General features: G+C 34.0%; 1 protein-coding gene across 9 annotated transcripts in view; it reads right to left on the reverse strand.

Annotated features, from left to right (window-relative positions):
• The window catches only part of TBC1D5 (TBC1 domain family member 5), a 315,956-nt gene that overhangs the window by 228,538 nt on the left and 67,199 nt on the right, over positions 1–20,219 (reverse strand). For 5 of the 9 annotated variants that reach the window (XM_085568765.1, XM_021538134.4, XM_021538129.4 and 2 more), the window contains exon 3: positions 17,661–17,815. The exons of 2 other annotated variants lie outside the window; for them this stretch is intronic. The gene's annotated coding sequence lies outside the window, so the exon portion shown is untranslated. Of the gene's footprint in view, positions 1–15,021; positions 15,110–17,660; positions 17,816–20,219 lie in introns of all 9 variants that reach the window. 2 more of the 9 variants (XM_085568725.1, XM_021538132.4) reach the window with 1 other exon arrangement.

The following is a 20,219-nucleotide window of genomic DNA, read 5'->3' on the forward strand; positions in this document are numbered from 1 at the left end:
AAACAGGCTTTGAAGTCATCACCACTATTAGCTTGAGACTGAATACTGAAGTTTCCAAAGTATTTTTTCCCTGAAAACTTAAGATACACAGCTAGAACAATTTCACTCCTTTTTATAAAATTTCCTTTTGTCCTTGTGAGATCTGACTCTTCCAATGAGAATGAATACATGTGCAGTGAACGATTAACACATCACTGATTTTTTTTCTTGTTTAAATAATTCTGTGTAGGCAACACAATTTATTGGTATGAAGTAGGATTTATGGTAATATATTTCCTCTTCAAGACATAAATAAGATTTCTTAATAGTTTTCTGTAATTCATTTTCTTACAGTACCACATTCTCATAAATTTACTAGTGTAATGCATCTCCTAGAATAGCAATTGCCTACCCTGAACACTGTTTTTAAAAGTCTTCAATACTAACAATCCAATCTGTTAAAATCTTCTTCCACAACTCATTGTCTACATCTTGCAGCCTTTTACCTTCCTACAGCATATGCTGGATTTTACAAAAGGGAAAAAAAATAAAATTTATGAAACAGAAAAATACAAGGTTTCAAAGAATATGAAAGGTATCAAACTAGAAAAGTATAATCTTATACTGAAATAATTATATGAAAATTTACAGAAGGCTACAGGTCTTTATTTTTCAAAATTTCCCCTTACTTCATGTTATATTGCCTTCATTTTCTGAGAGTTAACTTTTCAGTCTCTGGTGGTGATAATTAGAAAACGAACTGCACATATGTCTGTTTTTTTAACGTGGACAGAAATTATGTAATTATTCAAATTATATCAGAATTTATATTCAGAAAATTGGTTGTCATTCAGAAGTGTCTTCTTTATAAAATGACAAAATGACTCCACTAAGAGCAGATGAATTCTAAAATGAATATCCACTTACAAAATTCTCTCTTCTGTTAACACATTCTCAATATTTTAGTTGTCTCTGCTGGAGTACCTTCTACTAGAAAGTCTTAGGATTTTTTTTCCCACTACAGAGGAGCTAAGAGAAAAAAGAGACCAAAGTAAAGAACAGGCTATGTGAGAACATAAAATAGTTACATTTTAAAATTTCTGCTTAATACAATATCAATATGCAAATAAAATGTTTTGCATATATTTGATGCCAGTTACCTCAAATACTCCCCAGGAGTCTCATGATACAACTGATTCTGTTGGCAGAGCCTTTTGTGAGGAAAGTTCTTTCAGAAATTCAATGGACAGCACAAGAGAGGAAAGAAACATCCACAAATACAGGTGATATTCAGAAGGCCTAACTAAGCTAGAAGTTATTTTTCTAGTGTTATCCATGTAGCAGTTGCATAAATGTTCCAAATACAGACATACACGTATACATGCACATATAAAAGTTATTGTCAATGTATAAGTTACTACTATCCTGAGACTGAAGTAATTTATGGAACATCTGTTTTCATATTTTTTCTAATTTTTTCTAATTAACATGCATATTTAACACATAAATGCTCAGACCACCTATTTTTCTGCTGATTTTTTCCCTTTCCTAAGTCATGTGTTCCTGTGGGGTGCTCAGTATAGATGAAGCATTAAATTTGTTAGGAGGAATAGCAGGTGCATAGTAAAGAAACTAGTTCAGACTATCTAAAAGAAGAAAATATGCTAAGAAAATAATGATTAAAAAAGCTACAATGGGTTACAATATAAAATAAAGGAACTTTCCAAAAAATCTAGTCTTCTACTCACAAATCAAAAGTGGGATGTCACCACCCACCCCTGCCCAAGATATGTAAAAATCTCTAAACTTTCAGGATTTCTACTTTCAGCTTGTACTAAAAAGCAGGGAGTAAAACTCTGAGCCTGTGCAAATAAAATTTTAGTGATGTAAGATGTCACAGCTGTGTTTTTGTTTTTTTTTCATTTCTCTTTGTCAGTACTTAAAATATTCACTTGACACTAAATGGCTCAAAACACTGAAAGTCAACTATATCAGAAACAGATAAAAAAACACAACAAATGTTGCTATTACATTGTGCTCTCCACATAATACCAAATTGTTAAAGTTAAGTTCAGAATCTAAAACCTTGAGAAGACAATAAAGTCAGAGGAGTGGAAATAATTTATCCCATTACATTTACAGATAAACAGAAAAAATTGAATGTTTACACAGCTGAGATCTTCCTTAGTAGGCCTCAGAACTGTGACGATGTTTTAGTTCACCTTCCTCCTTCCATCTTGCCACAAATCTAAAATGAAGAGCAATAAAAGCACACACCATCCTTTCTACGTATACTTTACATTAACACTGCTCTACATCACGTACATTCATGGGAAGTTAAAAGCCATAATGCAATTAAAAACACAAGAGGTAGGGAGGGAAGATCCGTGTTTTGTTATTTATGACAGAAATCTACTCATCCCTACAGACACCATGGTCATCCTGTTCAAGCCTAAACTCACCCATTTTTGTCCTCCTGGGTCTGAAAGGCTTGCATGCCTAAAAGTCAGACATTCCTGAGCTCATCCCTCCTTAGCCACTATGAAGAGAGACACGTATTCCTTGTTTGCTAACTCACCAGTAAGAAACGATCACTGCCTATCACCATTCGTTTGAACTATCTTATCTCAGTACCTTCTCCCTTCAGGTTTCATGAGATGCAAAGTTAGGAAGACAGCCACAGTACCCCACTAACTGGCAGGTGATCCAACAAGGAGACCACAAAATGCTGCGCCTTCCACTTTTAAACAAACTTTTCTTGAACTGATGGGAATGGCACTACTACTACTGTAGGAGGCATTTGTTTTTCTTCTCGTTAGCCCCTTCGCAACTTCAGACACATACATATTTTAGAACAGTAACCTTCTTAATTGCTGTTAAAAGGAACAATCAGTCTTTATGTTAGCAAATCAGAAGTTGGACATGTTAAATTTCTTCTGAACACTCTCACACAATATTCAACCTCTAGGTGAAATAGTGATAATCTCAGAGTACAATAAAAATTAGGAGTATGAACTCTCCATTCATACCTGAAGAGCAATTTGACACATTTTAATATCACAACTAAACAAAGTGCACCTGATGAATATATAAATACTGCAATCTCTTGACTACAGTTATTATTGGTGGGGTAGACTTTAATGAAACTGAAACCCGGGTCTTTGCCAGTATTTACATGGAAGAGCTTAGTAGCCCACATTCTGTGAGGAAAGTAGCATATTTAATACAGCCAAAATCTCTGCAGTACTCAGATTTTATCAGCATTCTGTTGATATCATCCAAACTGAAGCAATATTCAGCTCTTTTGAGCTTTCTATGCATCTTCCTTTACCTTTGCATGTTTGTAATACAAGAAAATGTTTATCAGTTTGAATGCTTACAAATATAGATTTGTAAGAAGTGTGAACAGGGATTAATTAATGCATCAAAATCCAACATTAACTCTCAATCTTCCCCCAGTTAGAAAGCACCTCCTTGCTGGAAATTCCTCATTTAGCTGGTCGGATTGCTTCTTTAGTGCATAGGTTCTTCACCAATGCTGAAAGCCTTGTTCCTCCTTTCCAATCCTGCCCCTCTCACTTTGGGGAAAGGCTTGACATGTACTTTAGATTTTAACAGTAAATTCTGAAGTAAAACTTCATTAGCTTTGAAAATATCTGAGCTACTCAACTGCTAACATGAATTCATCTTAATTCTTTCAGGTGACCCAACACTCACAGTTCCTATTAAACTTATCTTTAATATAAATCTGTGTATTAACTAAAGAAGTATACTAACAGCTTCCTAGAAACCTCACTGACTTATCCCTTTGCCAATTCTAGCAGGCCAGGGACACAAGACCACCAAAAAATGGAAATGCAAAATGCATCCAAAAAATGCATTGTAATAAGAGAGAATGGGGTCAACATGAAGTCCTTAAATACGTATCTGCAACACCTCTTGTACATAACTTTGTTTTTAAGTATTTGTCACTCACACTGAGCACTCTGCAGTGCAGGACAGAAATCTGACTACTACACCCTATAGGTATAAGCACTGTGATAACCTTCACATAAACTAATATAGCTACATTTTAGAAACACAATTTTCATCTACCAGGAATCAAGTCCAAACCAACAATTTGTATCTTATTAAAAAATTTCTGACTATCAATTTTGCTCAATTTTTTCTGTCAGTTACATTTATAACCTCGGGTTAGAGATTGGAGGATAATGGCATTTAAAAAATGCTGAAAAACCTTTGGTTTTGCTGGCATTAGCATTGACAAATGCTCAACAAACCAGTATATTAATTTACATAGTGAAGACTGCCTTTGGAACTTACTGGGAAAGGTGGTCAAAATAGTAATGAAATTTTTGTCTATGGAAATAAGCTCACATTTATGCTTACAAATTATGAGAACAATCTACAGAATATTTTGCACATATACACACACAAAACATCTGTAAGTGTAATTACGTTTCCAAAGCATATCAGCTGGGTAAGTGCCTATCAAGATTCAAGACTATGAGGCTAAAAGGCACCAAGCTACCTCAGTTATATCCAGCATATTAACAAAGATCTATCATCCCATCTATTTACTACTAGTTCATGAAACTGTGGACCACAAAGCACCAATTACAGAAAGAAGTACCACTACATATTATGCTTCATCAAGACTTAACTTTTGGTCGCTGCAATTGGGTATATTAGGTTAGCAAGTGGATATGTGAAAGCTGTGCATTCAATGCATGACTTCTTGGACAGGGAATCAAACAGATTCACCTATATAAAGATAAGAGAACCTGCTTGGATAAGGTTTGCATGTTTTCAGCTCTTAAAGTGTTATTAGCATCTTTTTATCAGATGTTTGAAGTAGTCTTGGATACACAAATAAAAAGGAGCCCTGAATAAAATGTTTGCAGTAGTTTAAAACACCTGCTAAAGGTAAATCAGTAAAGGAAAAATCTCTCCCTTTAAAGACTGACTTTATTGCTTTCTGTCTTCTCTTCCTGGTCACCTGAACTTCTAGACTTGCAAGAAGTGCAGACACCTAACCTTGCTTATGCACCCTTGTATATTATTCTCTTTGAGGAACACACCTCTTCCTGCTGCGGACACCAAAATTGCTGTAAGCATCACAATTTCTCTGATGACTCCAAATCATCACGGCCAGGCCCAATGGGAGATTTTCTGCCTTCAGCAGCAAACCAGAATTCCACTAAATGTAAGACATGTAAAATTCACCTACTCACGTGGACAATGGATGAAAACCTACTTCTTCAAAAAAGTAGGAGAACCTACTTCTTCAAAAAATCAGAAGCAAAACACATTGCAATCACAATTTATCTAGAAAGATGGGGAATAGGTCTGCAGCTTTGAATGTTCAGCCCTTTCAGTTGTGAAGAGCAGGAGCAGGATCATAAACTTGATGCTGGTAGAAAGTTATGCAAACTCTGTGTGTTGCCATATTGACCTAGGAAGGATGACCTGTACTGAGCTCACTACTGTCAGATAGCTGATGGATGAACTCCCTACCACTGTCAGATTGTTTTGTTTTCCTAAATGCCACTTTTCTAATTAATTGAAAGCATTAATTAACTGATGTTTCTGATATACTAAATATATTCAACTTTGACAAACTGATAACAGTTTGTTTTCTACCTGCTGTATTTTTGAAGCACATCAAGAAAGAAGTACTAAAACCTTTGACTGTACATGGGAATGATCTCTTCCTGCACCAGCTTTTAAGGAAAGATAGATGAAATTACCATGTCATCCATAAAGCCAAGATAACATGGAGCACTGTGGCCATCTTGATCACAATGCCATGAAGAAAATGCCACTGCTGATTTTTCAAAACCTCTGAAACATTTATCAAAATATGATCAAATACTGTGAGAGAATATATGTATACAAGTTAATGAGTAGCAGAAGTTAGAAAAAACCCACAAACACATGCAATCAGGAAGTGTGCCTGATCATCTATTTTAAGAGATACTGTCAAGAGCCTTGTTGACTGACATGCCTTTCATAGGTCCCCTCAATACGACAGAAATACATTTGTTGTTTTACTTCCTGTACCACTATCACAATAGGAGACTACTTCAATTTTTTGTGTTCTGTTCCATCTTATAAATACTGCACATGGTAAGGGGGTTACTAATTCAGCCCAGTCTCTTGAGGAGGCAAGTTAAGTCTGCTTATATTAAGAGACTGACTTGGTAAGCTGCAGGTCCCCAAAAAGCATATAGAAAGGTAGCATCTTTACAATGATTTACTGAAAGCAGCAGCTCGCTTTAATAAAACCATGCCAAAACATAAAATTGATTGAACCAACTGCTGTGCAGGGCATACACAACAGCTGATCAAAATCATTCAAGATTTTTATTCCTAGAATATCTCCAGAGCTTGTAGAGTTTTTCCTACTTTATTATTTCAGTCCTGATACACAACTCACTTAGGCAAGCAGAAAAATTAAGGCTGACTGATATTCTGATATTTTTAACCAAAAATTTGGATAAACTCAAAATAATCTCCTGTGTGAAAAACAAAAATGAAAGCCAAACATATGTGATAATCACCAGCAGTTTTCATCACGTAAAGCCTAACTATTACCTTCCCAATTATCCCTCTTCAAATGATAAATTGTCTTGATTAATTGTATCCCAAAGAGGTCCACAACACCTCATACAGAATAGTCCAAAAGACACACATTTCTTCCATTTCAAAAACTTTTAAAGGATAGATTTATAATAGCATTACAACATAGACACATACATATATATACATATATATATAATTTTGCTTTAAAAAGGCAGGAAAAGATGAAAACTTTTTCCAACTCCAAAGATACAATTGCTAACTTTACTTTCCTTACATAAAATATCACCCAGAAAAGTTTATCTATTTTGTTGAGCATAACAAAAAGTTCACCTTTTCAGAGTGTGCTGCATGAAGCTTTGCCTGCCTTTTATATAGTAAAGTAATTTTATGGTATTGTGTCACAATGAAGGACAAAGATAAGCCAACTGTTTAGATTCCTCTCCTTTATGTTGTGGCTTTGATCACTAACAATGCTGCATGAACAGCCAACAGAAGGCTGACATTTCATAAAATATGCAGTGATAAAAACTAATACTGTAGCATCTGGGAGCGATATATAAAATGCTGAAATACACCTAATAACTGTGATCTTAAATTACAAGTTACTAAAAGCTAAATAAGCAGCATACCTAAAAGAAAGATTAAGAGAGGATTTTTGTGCTTCTGCTCCTAAAAACAAATTTTAAAAAAATTAATCCAAGGTATGCTATCTATTATTCTTAACAATTCCTCTGGTTCCCTTGTATCTTAAAAGCAGCCTTGTAGAAGAGTGGTTTTTTTTTTGCCATATCATTAGGTATCAGCAGAAGCCAAACACTGCAGAATCCTTCTTCGTGCTATATTAATGCTCTAATGCTTTGTGAAGTCCCCTTTATTGTCTTTTTAAAAATATCAATCACACAAAATACACATAAAACCTGATGAGTGATTCTTCACTGTTTTGTAAAAAATCTGAAGCTCTGTGATGACAAAAATAGGTAAAAATCCTTCCAATAAGCTGCATAAATTAAGTAAATCTCAGAGTAGAAATTACATTATTTTAATTTATTTACCTTAAGAACATTAAGAACCTACAAGACAGGCCACATAAAATGGAGGATTACATCCTAGAAAGCAGTGAATCCCTAAAGAACTTACAAGTCATTGTAAATAACCAAATGCTTTTTTTGCTCTTACTATGTTGCTGTAGCTAAGAAGCTAAAAACAATCCCTGGGTGCATTATAGGGAAATATATGGTAGTACTAAGGACCTGAAATTATCTGCACATATGGCATCACTGGAATGCTATAACTAGGCCTGGTATCTTTAATTCAAAAGGAAGTTGAAATTAAAAGGGCCAAAAAAGGAGTTAGAATAATTACAGTTAGGGAATCCTTTTTATCATGTGTGTGAGATGGACAAAAAATCATTATATTTACTTTATTTATATTAAGATTAGAGGTGATTTGATGGACATCTATAGTTTAGTACATGTGGAGAAGGTGTAATAGCCAATAACTATGTAATCAAGCATAGAAAAGGATAGTAAGATAGAATTACTGAAAAACATCAGACAAATTCGGTCTAGAAATACTACGTCTTAATTATTACATCAGGTTAGACAGAGACATAATGCTTTTTTTTTTAATATTAAATATCAAGCTACAGGTGAAGTAATGATTTGTATTTTTTCTTAATAATTAATACTTTACCTTGATTTATACCAAAGAAAGAATGGCTAAACATGAAAATGATCTCTCCTGTACAGAAACCAGTTTAACATTGAAGAAACTGCAATACTCAATTAACTTTAAAAGACAGTTTTATACAACACCTCTGTTCTCATTTATGATTCCATGGGTTGTACTTTAATGCAATTACTCAATATAAAAATTACTTCATCTAATATAACATAAAAATAATTTTAGGAAAGGGTGCAAGTATACTATCTGCATTTACAAGAATACACCATCAAGAAAGAAAGAGTGACTTATGTGGTGCAACAGGTTATGTAGCTACCGGTCATCACCGGTGTAAGTAACATTAATATGAAGCTGAAACAACTGCTCCAAATAATTTTAATATATAATATTCTGTATATATTCATTATCTATATAATATATAATGGTGTGACATTTGCTTATGGCACTAAAAATGGGTAGGACTTCCTCAGCATAGTTAGGAGGTCTAAATATCTGATTGTACCACAGAGTACATAATGAATTCAGCTTTTTAGTATTAGGCCCTCATTTAATAGGAGGGGAAAAGGAATCATGTATCAGATGAAAAAAGAATGCAAGAGAAAATCCAAATTTGGTACCCAAAGAACTGTGAAGCATATTTTTGGTCTGAAAACAGACTGAAATTAAAGTTTAAGTATGTGGGAGGTAATTGTCCTTGTGGTTATAATTAGTGTCCAAATTTAGGGACTTCAGTGCTTAATGCATACCCACCTGCCTGTTATTCTTATCATGGTTTTTTATGTCACTCAATGGAGATGAATACTCTTTTCCCACCTCATATTTACATCAAGGCTATTTAATTTCTTTAGGCTGCTATAATAAATAGGTTAAACAGCAGTCTCAACATCACTCTTCATCTCCCACTGGACAAAGAATGGCATTATAAGACTGAGAATAGATGAAGGCATATTTACATTCATTATGTTCTTGACTATAAAATTTATGTAAATTATGATTTTTATATTTGCAAATACTATAATTTTCAGTTTCAATGAATACTTTACTACTCTTTCATCATTAACTTTCCATGTACATTACATAGAGAGAAAAACTAATAAAAATAAAGAAACTGTGCTGTGATCAGAGAGGCACAGGTTTCTGTAAAAGTTAAAAAATGCTTTGTTCCTTAACTGATCTTACCCCTGTATAGACAGGGTGCTGGACTACACCTCACTGCTCATTTGAAGTGTGTAAAACCTAAAGAAGATTTTAAGCAGGTAATAACAAAACCAGGTTTTGCATTGATGGCTTATATTTTAACCCCACCAAAATCTAATAACTGTATTGCTGAGGAAAATTAGTTTCTTTCCCCATCTGTATAAATATAATTTTTCTATTCATTGAAAAATCACAATGGAAACACTAAGTTAATTACAGAACTGTATGTAAGGTTTGGAAACATGTCTACAGATGTTACACAAGAATGAAAAACTCTAAAATATCAAATTTCATTAACTAAGCTATTGCTCCACCAAATGGATAGAATTATTTTTAAATATCCTTAGAGTGGAAAAAGAACTTGTCAGTTAAGAAGAACATAAATCTCACATACCTCTTGTGAGACATACACACACAAAGGCTATGTATTTCTGCACACACACACAATCATGATTTTTCTGTGATGGTCAACTAAATATTTCCTTTAATTTTGTAACATATAACTCTGACTCAAAAAATCTAGACTTTCAGAATGAAAAACTGGCAAATCAAATTGGTCCAAATATTCTGACATATTTTTAAATGAGGAACTTTTTTTTTGTGCATTTTGGTAAGAGCCGAGTGTGACATTTTCAGACTGAAAATGCAAACATATGAAATTAAACAAACTACCACAATCTCAGATACCTATGTTATTTTTAAGGAGGTGATTCCTTGATACCTGAGAAGCACTATGAGAATGAAAAAATGACATACATTGTAAGGAAGTAGTGTTGAGCACGTAAGATGAGTTGGATCAGTTCTGCGTATAATAAAATTGCTGGTTATATATATTGTTTTTCAAGTTATTCAACATGCAATCATTAGAAGACAAAACTTGAGATGCAAGAACTGTGTATATATTCAAAGACATGTATTTTAAAAAACAGTGCATTTTCTGGTCTCCCTTAACTTTGTGCCTTGTAATACAAATGAATCTATAAGGACTTCAAGACTGTTCCAGTTTCATAAGTGGAGGAAGTATGGACTCAGACAATAGCCCAAACCATCAGTCTCTTCCTTTAAATATCACTTCCCTTTTCCCAATTACTTGAAGCAATTCATTTTTCTGAGTAAAGTACTAAATTTCCCAGGCTTCTGCTGAATGCCTGGCAATAGGGAAGTCAGTACCACTGCTACACCAGACCAACTTGTGGCTACCAAACAAGAAAACCTTCCTCTTTGCACCCTACAAATACTGTGAAAAGGGGAAGTTATTTTGTGGGACTTTTAACTGCAAAACCTTGAGGGATGTTAAGAAGACTGTCCCAAACTCAGAGCTAGTTTGTATAGAACACAGGGAAAACAATCTGATGCCACTCCCTAGTACTTGCCACAGAGAAAATACTGAAACCTCAATATTAATTACAAAACTTAAAACAGTCACAAGAAACAAGATGCTGGAAGCAATTTTAATGCTGGCAAAGTCTTAAGTGCAGCTTTTATTACAACTCGTCAAAGAAATTTGCATATGAAATCTGCATTGTCCACTAATTATATATTCAAGAGAGAAATGACATCTCAAAAGTAGTGTCAGAAAAATTTTTAAAATTGCATTAGCCAAATTTTCTTTTCAAACAATCTAGGAGTATAAGGTATAAAATCCTTATGTAGAGTAAAAATGTAATGAATGAGGAACTTCCTTTTTAACATGAAATAGTCAAACCCTTTAATGGTGTTTATTATAGTATTTTTTGGACTAAGAATAATGTTTTGTATGGGAATATTTTAATATGTAAATGTGTCTTGACTAAAAACTAAACATTAAAGTAAAATAAACCCATGATTATTTCCCCCTAAAATGTTACAAAACCATGCAGGTTTCATAACTATAGTTTTCATGTACAGAAGTAACCACAATTCCATTCTATGCTTACATTTCATTCATAAAAGTGCCTTTAATAAGTGAAATGAATCTAGAAATACAATTAGTCACTCACTATTTCTCTAGCTGGCCACTATTCACCTAGAGCAGTTTCACGCTATAAAATATTCTCAGTTGCAGCACTAAATCATGATTAGACATAACTAGATACTGATTCACAACTTAAAATACTTTGCCATTTCCTTTGCTTTTGTCAAAACTTACTTTTTATGCAGCAAACATTTTTAAAAATTTTGATGCCAAAATCCAGCTGAAGGTACTGGGTGACTTTTCTGTTATATAAACCAAACCAAACCAAAAATCCCCAATTTCCAAATATTCCACTAAATTAATATTTTTTCAAGTAGCTGTATTCATACTGAGAAAACTCAGTAACAGCCTGTCAATTCAGGAAAGTATTGTGTTACTTCCTGTAAGTTAAATACTTTCCAAAGTCCGAATCTAAAAGAACAAAAAGAAACTAAGTGCAATCCGTGCTTTCAAAAGCAATGTGTAATTAAGGTCGTCCAACCATTTACTCAAGAAGAAATACTGTTGCTTCTGGATTTTAAATTAATTAAAATCACTTTCCTGTCAGATGGTATGAGTGTTTCCAAGCAAGACTGTCTTGATCTGCTTTTTGTTGGTACATTCTATGGAAGAATACTTTCACTTAAAAAGAAAAGCATTTTCTTCCTTTTCTATCTCTTACTCCTCTCTGCCAAATGACAGAATAATGATTTTTTCCCTCAGATCCAGCTTGGATCCCACTATAAAGTACACCTCTGGATTTTTAAATAATCTAGATTAATACGCCAAAACAAGTTTAAAACATTTATAATATAAAGATTCTTGCACTTGATCTACAATTCCCTTGCAAAAGATGAAAAATATTGCAAGTTTCAAGATACAGGTAACCTTTTCTGTAACTCTCAGGCAGGCATGCTGCTTAACAAAATGATAAAATAATATTCAACCACTTCTTGGAAATCTAGTTGAACCATTCATACCAGAATCAACTCTTACTACATTAATGCTTATGAGGAAAGATTTTAGAGGATTAGACATATAATATGGAAGAACGTACTGCAAAAGTTGCTGTCAAGATTTTATTCTTTAAAAATTACAAATCTGTAGAAATTTCACAAAGAAAATTGCAAAGAAAATGTTTAATATGAAGTTATATAATGCATATCACTCAATGAAATCTTGAACAAAACCAGATGAAGCTGCTCAGGAAGTTCTAAGTTTTATATAAGTTCCACGTTAATTTATTCACATAGGACAGAGTGCTGATAATATGCAGTAATTTCTGCCCACCATGGCTTCTATCACATTAGAGAAATCTAGAAAGGTCTATATTTACTATATGTGTTTATTGCATAAAGAGCAATAAGCAATGTGTGGAGGGTCTTAAATTACTAGGCAGTTGGTCATCACTGTCACTTTAATTTGGCTTTATTCATCTGCTTTCCATCAAATTACAAATGCTGGCCAGTCACAACAACTGAGAAATGCTGCTGCTTGCATTGCAGATCAGTCCCTAGTATAGGACTCCAACTGCACTCGGCTGGCATCTACACTGGTACCTGTCAATATCCTTCAGTACATGTTTAGACATTTAAATCCATATAACTTAAAGAGCAAAACCCACTAAAATTTTGTGAACTTCCTTTAGGATTTGTCCTGGAAGCAAAGGATTCTGTAAGTCTCATAGAATTTCTTCAGGAGGAGCAGAGGGAGAAAAAGGAGCCAAGGATAGCCATGAAATAGCATCCCTTCCTGTCAAAGGAAATTGCAGCCAATTCTTTAAAAAAATTTTTTTTGTCCTTAAAACTTTACTGGAACATTAGCACAGCTCTAAACACATCAGAGACAACTGTCTGTGATTGTCACATCTATGGTACGAGGATCACTTCAAATACACCAAAACATCATTACAATCTTGGGTTTTTTAACTATACACACCACTGGCAACCCAACTGTTTCTCCCCTCCATTGTTCACTTCATGCAAATTTTCTTAAGGCTGCCACTTTTAATCCTTTAAGAACAATTTAAACAAATCCATTTTAACAAATTCTGATCAGCATTTATGATCATCACTTATCTCTTACTGAAAACAAAACCAAACCAAACCACAAATTAAAGTCTTTTGACTAGGTTCAATCAATACAACTTGTAACCACTGCAATGTCTCTGAAACAAAGTTTGCAAGCCAACAAAATGCAGAATAAACATTATAAAATGAAACTATGTAAGAGACACACATAATACGAATCAGGTAAAATAAAGGCAAGAAGCTGCTTTCCTCAAGTAGAATCACAGACTGGTTTGGGTTGGAAAAGACCTCTAAAGAACACCTAGTTCAGCCTCTTGTCATGGGCAAAGGGGTGGACATGTACTAGAATAGATTGCTCGAAGTCCTATCCAACCTGGCCCTGAACACTTCCAAGGATGAGGCACCTGCATTTCCCTGGTCAACCCATTTCCATATCTCAACACCCTAATTGTTAAGAATTCCTTGCATAGATTTCATCTAAATGTAGCATTCTTTACTTTTAGATGCCTAAATACCTAGTGGCCCTGGTATAAAGCCTCTCTCCATTTTTGTTATAAAGCCCACTTTAAACTACTGCAAGGCAGAAGTTAGTTTTTCCTTTGTACTGGGCAAGGGTGGTTTTGTGGTTAAAATGAACTACAAAGCAAGCACCAAGTACAATGAAAAAGCTCTGCCAGACTCAGCTGGGCTCTGTCCATGGCCAATTCAGGCTTCAGAGTCATGCTGCCCCAAAAGGAGGCTCAGGAGGGAAATGGGGAAACATGCCAGGGGCAGGGGCAAGGGAGATGCAGTGTACAAAAACCACTGCTAGAGGAAACTTGAACTAACAAGGGTGTGAAGCAGCACCGAAATTGTCAGCTACATGAAGTAATTAATCTAACATGGTATAAAGAGGAGAAACAAGAAGGATGTCTGAAGACAATGGGCTAATAACACACAGTACCACTAGCCCTCACCAGGAGAATCAGCTACTGACAATAAAGCTTATGTTAATTACTAGTCTCGACTAGATATTATGTACCCTCAAGGGGAACTGATATAACCTGATTTTAGTGCTTTGCAAAATAACTCTTGATCCTAGACCTGTTTTTCCACTGTTTGAAACTGCATGTCCTGTAAGTTTTCTACAGCTAAGAAAAAGTCCTTATCTTATGCATATCTTTCTCAAGCCCATCTCTGCAATACAGCCATAAATTAAACATAAGCAAATGGACCACCAACCCTGTAGGAACAGCAACAACAGAAACACTGCAATGAATTCGGTTGTTTGAATTGGTGTTGGATTTTTAAAATACTTATATGTTCTGTTCATACAGATGTGTGATGACCTCTATGAGCTGCATAACAGTGTAACAAATGGGTAATTCAGTTGCTCCACAAAACACAGATTATTGTACTATTTAAGAAAATATGCCATCTGTAATATAGTTGCAAACCACTAGGGCTTTTTAGACTAATAGATGGAGTTTACTTAAATTTAAATTAACTGACAAATTATAACACGCCTATTCTAGAGCCTGTAAGACAATACATAAAATCACTTAAAGATTTCATCTTAGAAAGCATTGTATTTCAAATTATAAACAAATTATAAATTCTGAAGTATTTAATTACCTGAGATATTTCATCTGAAAAAGACCCAACATTCAGTTTTCTTGATGCTTCATAACCCAGTTTGTAAAACAAAGACTTTAGAACCAGGCTGCAAGACAACAATTACCAACTATTATATAGGATTTAACTACTCACTAAGTCAAAGGAACTATGTTTAAAGCTATATAGTATTTCAGTTTCTTTATAAATCACTTCAATGGTGAAACTTGTTTGACCAGTTTCAGTATTATGTCAACATAAAAATATCTGAAAGCAAGAAATATTAAGTGAAAGCAATCTGAGAGAACATTGGAAAAATTTCAAGCAGTGGGAACTACAGGAAAATTAGTAACTAGCATTTAAAAATATTTTCTCTTCAGAGAAATTATCTGTCTTAAATATAGGTTTAACAAATTAGAATAATAAGTAAAGCACACTAAATAAGCATTATCACTTTTTCACCAAAGAATTCTTAACATGATTTAATTTGTAGTCAGAACAATCTACAGTATACCAGTCCTGAAAAAACTGTGCCAAGCTTACTATGAAGTAAGCACATAGATAAATAATCGGTACATGGAGGTTGGGGGAAGAAAAAAATGATGCATCCTGGCAGTCCATTTCACTCACAAAAATAAAACCAATTTTTCTTTCTTCCCTTCTCATTTTCCCTCATTAGCCAACAAGAAGCACCAGATCTACTCACTACATGCATACTACCTTACTGCATGGCTAAGAAAATTAAGAGATGAAATGGAAGGTAAGAGCAGCAGCCACAACTTCAAGTTGCATCTCAAAGATCCAGACTTGCCTGTCATCTTGCCCACCACTGAACAAGAACAATAGGTCTTTAACAAAGGAAAGGTATCTGGCAGGTTACGTGGAAACCTCTGCAGCTTGAACCCTTCTTCACTAGCCTGAATGCTGCCTCCAACACTTGGAGTGATAGGCAAGGGAAGCTCACACTGCTGAGCTTGGCTCACCTTGAAGGCACTATGAGGGAGAAGCCAAGTTTGTAAAAAACTTAAAGAAAGATCTCCTAGGTTTGTTCATGAGTCTACAATGCTTGTCTTACATTAAATGTAAATGAATTAACCAGAATATTCAAAAGCTTCTAAGGCAATTTTCAAGAACAGTTTTAACCAGTTTTTGAAAGACACATATTCTCTAGTAATAGGAAAGACAGCTATTTTAACTAGTTTTTCTAAGCAACAAAATAAAAAGACATTCCTAGAATTATGTACATCAGTAAAATGAGTTAATTATAATTACTTACTATAGTGTTATCAGGTAATTTTTTAATTTCACAAAGTTGTATGCAATGGAAAATGATCTTGATATAACCTACAAGAAGCAGTCTAAACACTTGGAAATGGTGAAATCATATAATCACACAAACACATACAAAAAGACTAAGCCACCAAGAGCACCAGTCTCTACTTCTCAACTCGATTTGACAGTTCCAAAATCCAGGCACACATCCAGAAGAACTTTCTGCCCCACGTCTGGTCAGTAAAGAAATTGAGGTTAACCTTTAATTTTTAATGTCACCTGCAGCCAGTGACTGCTTTTTCTAATGCAAGTGACAGATAAACAGCAAAACACTCCCAAGATGATACACAAAGCACCACATACCATAAGTGCATTTTTATTTTTATACCAACTCAATTTCTCAAATGGATAACCAATGTTCCTACTAATTTACATTAAGAATTGAGTGAGGCATGAAAATTGTTCTGATGCATAGGCTCTATTTCTTTAATGTACTGCATAGTGTTCTGTACTTTATTGCAACACTGGAAAAAACTAACTACACTTAAAAGGTACAGAAACTACATATCCAAGCTCATATATGTCTTAAAAAATCACTTCAGAAAGGAGTTTTAAATTATCCAGAGAATAGGAAGGAAAAGTAACTAATTAAAGGCATTGATGGAAGTCAGTAAAAGAAAAAAAAAAAGTACATATTAAAATGAGTTTACTGACCTTTAACTACTTGAACTAGTGTGTTTCTGTAGACCAATACTAGAACTTTAAATCCACATTGCTAGGATTTCCAATTTATAATTCCTTTATACAACTCAATACTATCACCTTAACATTTGCAAGGTAATTCCAAACTAAACAGAGGGAATATGGCAAATTGAGGTAATATAGTCTAGCTATTTAAGGCCAAATTGGCAAGTCTTTAACAGTAAACACTGTATCATTACTAAACACTGCCATGTTGTTAATGTTAAAGAGAGGTTTAAATTAGAAAGTGAATTGCCCCTTCAGGTCGGGACTTAGGGCATATTATGGGAGAAAGCAAAGAAAAGCTCCCACTGACACGGTTTGTGTTCCACCAGTTCTGTGGGAAGCAGACTGCAATACAGCTATCTGTCAGTTTTAAAACCAAATACTACAGTCACTATTTTTACTTGTCTTTTAAAATTTAATGCAACAAACTGGGGAGAAAAGAACCTATGTTTGTAAAGTAAGATTTCTTTTGATACAGAAATGGTATGAAAATTGTTTTTGGACAACTGCAGGATGCACATCACAAACGTTTTTATAAATGTCAAATGTGTAACTATGGCATTAATGAAAATGAGGCAAAGTTAGTTTGCCTTTAAAAAAAACCACAAAAACAAACAAACAAACAAACAAAACCAACTCACATAGTGGCAGGTGCTCAAACACAAAGGAAACAGTTGTCTTCAGAAGGATATTCTCCACACATTCAACAGGCAAATAGCATTGGGATATGCCCCAGCCACCAGGAGCAATGAGAAAGCTGGAATGGCAGTCCTGGTACCAGACTTCTGGAATCCACCTTCAGATGGAGAATAAATATACTGAAATTAGCTTAAGTATTTTCAAGTCAAGTACTGTATTTCACACAATCATGTATCAGGAGAGATAGAAACAACAGGTAAAGCAAATTCACATCATTTAATTTATTTATTTCTAAGATGACAGTAATGGTAGACAGACAACTCTAACAACTTGAGCATTATGGAGACTTATTCAGTATACAACTTGAAATGTTTATCATTCAACATGTGATTCTTGCCTATTTCTCAGCATTACTTCAATTTCTCTTCCTGCAAATGAACTTCTTAAAAACATGTACCCTACAAATTTCTGAAATTTGGTATTTTAGATCTATTTTCTATAAAGTTGGTCAATTATTATTGAGAAGACTACAAGAGTTGTAGAGAGTTCAATAGCACACTACAGCTGGTTACATACACACCAAAAATGTTGAAGATTATGGTTCTAAAAAAATTTAATAATTGAAACATCAGTAATCTATTTTTTATTAACTCTCCTTCAACTGTTCAAATCACAAAAAAATCACAAAAAATTTCAAACAAATCCTCTTCAAAATATGTTTATGCAGAATTTTTCAGCAGCTGTGAGAGGATTAAAGTCAATTCATTGCAGGATAAAATGATATTTTAAAATAATTCTTCCTGTTACAAATATGCAAAGCTAATAGTGTTGAAATGGAAACACCATCTTCACTTCTTGAAAAGGTGGTACTTTACTGTTTCTATAGTGTTTTCAACAGGAAATTTGAGAACACAACCATCTAGAAACATTTTCATAGAAGTCCTAAATGACACTGATTTTGCAGGTAAATACTCAAAAAGCCCCTAAAATCTGGCCAATGCTGTCAGATTACAGTGTAATCTGACACTATAATATTACAGTGGTTTAATATTTAGAAATATACCACAAAAGCATACCCATTCGTAAAAAAAAAATTAAAAATTGGGATTTCGTATTTAAGAAATTAAATTAAAGGTAATTGTCTACTCTTGAGTGTATAAAACAGTTCCAACTGAATTGTGGGTTTAGGGTTTTTTTTGTAATTTGGATTAGCATTCTAATTACAACATAGGAACACATAAATGTATTTTTATTCTAGAGCATACTTTGAGTTATTAAGTCTGGCATTAAATTTTGTAACAAGATGTAATATATCTAATTCAAGAGGGCTTAGAGTATTCCTGTATTACTTATTAATATGTTAAGTGAATGTTTGGACAATTGATTTCAACTAGGTTTTGTGACTAAAACATGTGACAAAATACAATTTTCAAATTACATAGTCCATTTGTCAGAACTAGTGTTCTTTCTAATTTCTATAGGTGTTAACAAATTAAACAAAAAAAGTCACACTGACTAAATAAAGAACATTAACCATTTCAGAATTTAAAAGAAATCATCAGCATTAGCAAATGTATCCATTAAGCCACTAGCAAAGCATCCTTTGCTGTTCTGCATTTCTGTTGCCTTCCTTTGCTTTTTGTACCCTCCTTTCTGCATTTCCACCTAAACTCTTATGTGTATATTTGCAGAGGACTTACTACAGTGAGACCGCAGTCTTGAACTGAAGCAACAGTGAAAAATAACAAACACACTGCTCGAGTATCACAAGCCAACTCAATCACAGGTGGACTCAAGCAGTGACTGGTAGGTTTAATAAAACCAATAATATTTAAGACACTAATCCTGTAAATTCTTACTGAAACAACAGAAACATCTCCAGCAAATGACTTAAATAATGTTCATGTAGCAAAATAAATAGAATATATTACTCTGTGTAAGTTCTGAACACAGAGGTGATGACAATGTATTTCACACCAGTTCAGCACAAAGATTTTTGTGTGATTTATACAGTTTCTACAGTTTTTTCAACAAGCTAGACTGCAAAAAGGTCTCTATGCCTGCACTGAGGTTTTCTGAGTTACAAACAAGTTGGATAGACTAGGGAGAATGGGAAAAGTACGATCTCCACTTGAGCATTTGGCCTAGCTGAAATCAAAAGATGGACTTACTGTGAATATGAAGAAAATTATCTCAGAAAATGAAAAAAGATGAAGACATGAATAACTTATCAAAGTAACTTATGAAAGAGAATAGAATATTATCTTAAAATTTTTGTTATCATGACAAAAGATATAAATATTATTTTTCTTGAAAAGTACGAAAACATAGTTTTTCGACATGAGCTATTAGTAAGCACAAATAGAATCTGCCTGTATTTAGCAAAAGTGATGGCATCCTCATATAGACAGCTCACTTTGAAGGATACCTACTAGACATTTCTGGAACCTACACAAGGACTGCATAAATCAATACCATTGCAAATGCAGACCATCTGTCAGATGTCTTGAACATAATTTAAGAAAACAGTCTCCAATGTATGAATAAAGGTATTTCCTTAC

Source organism: Lonchura striata, chromosome 2, assembly GCF_050655825.1.
Source record: "Lonchura striata isolate lonStrDom1 chromosome 2, ASM5065582v1, whole genome shotgun sequence".
Lineage (NCBI taxonomy): Eukaryota > Metazoa > Chordata > Aves > Passeriformes > Estrildidae > Lonchura > Lonchura striata.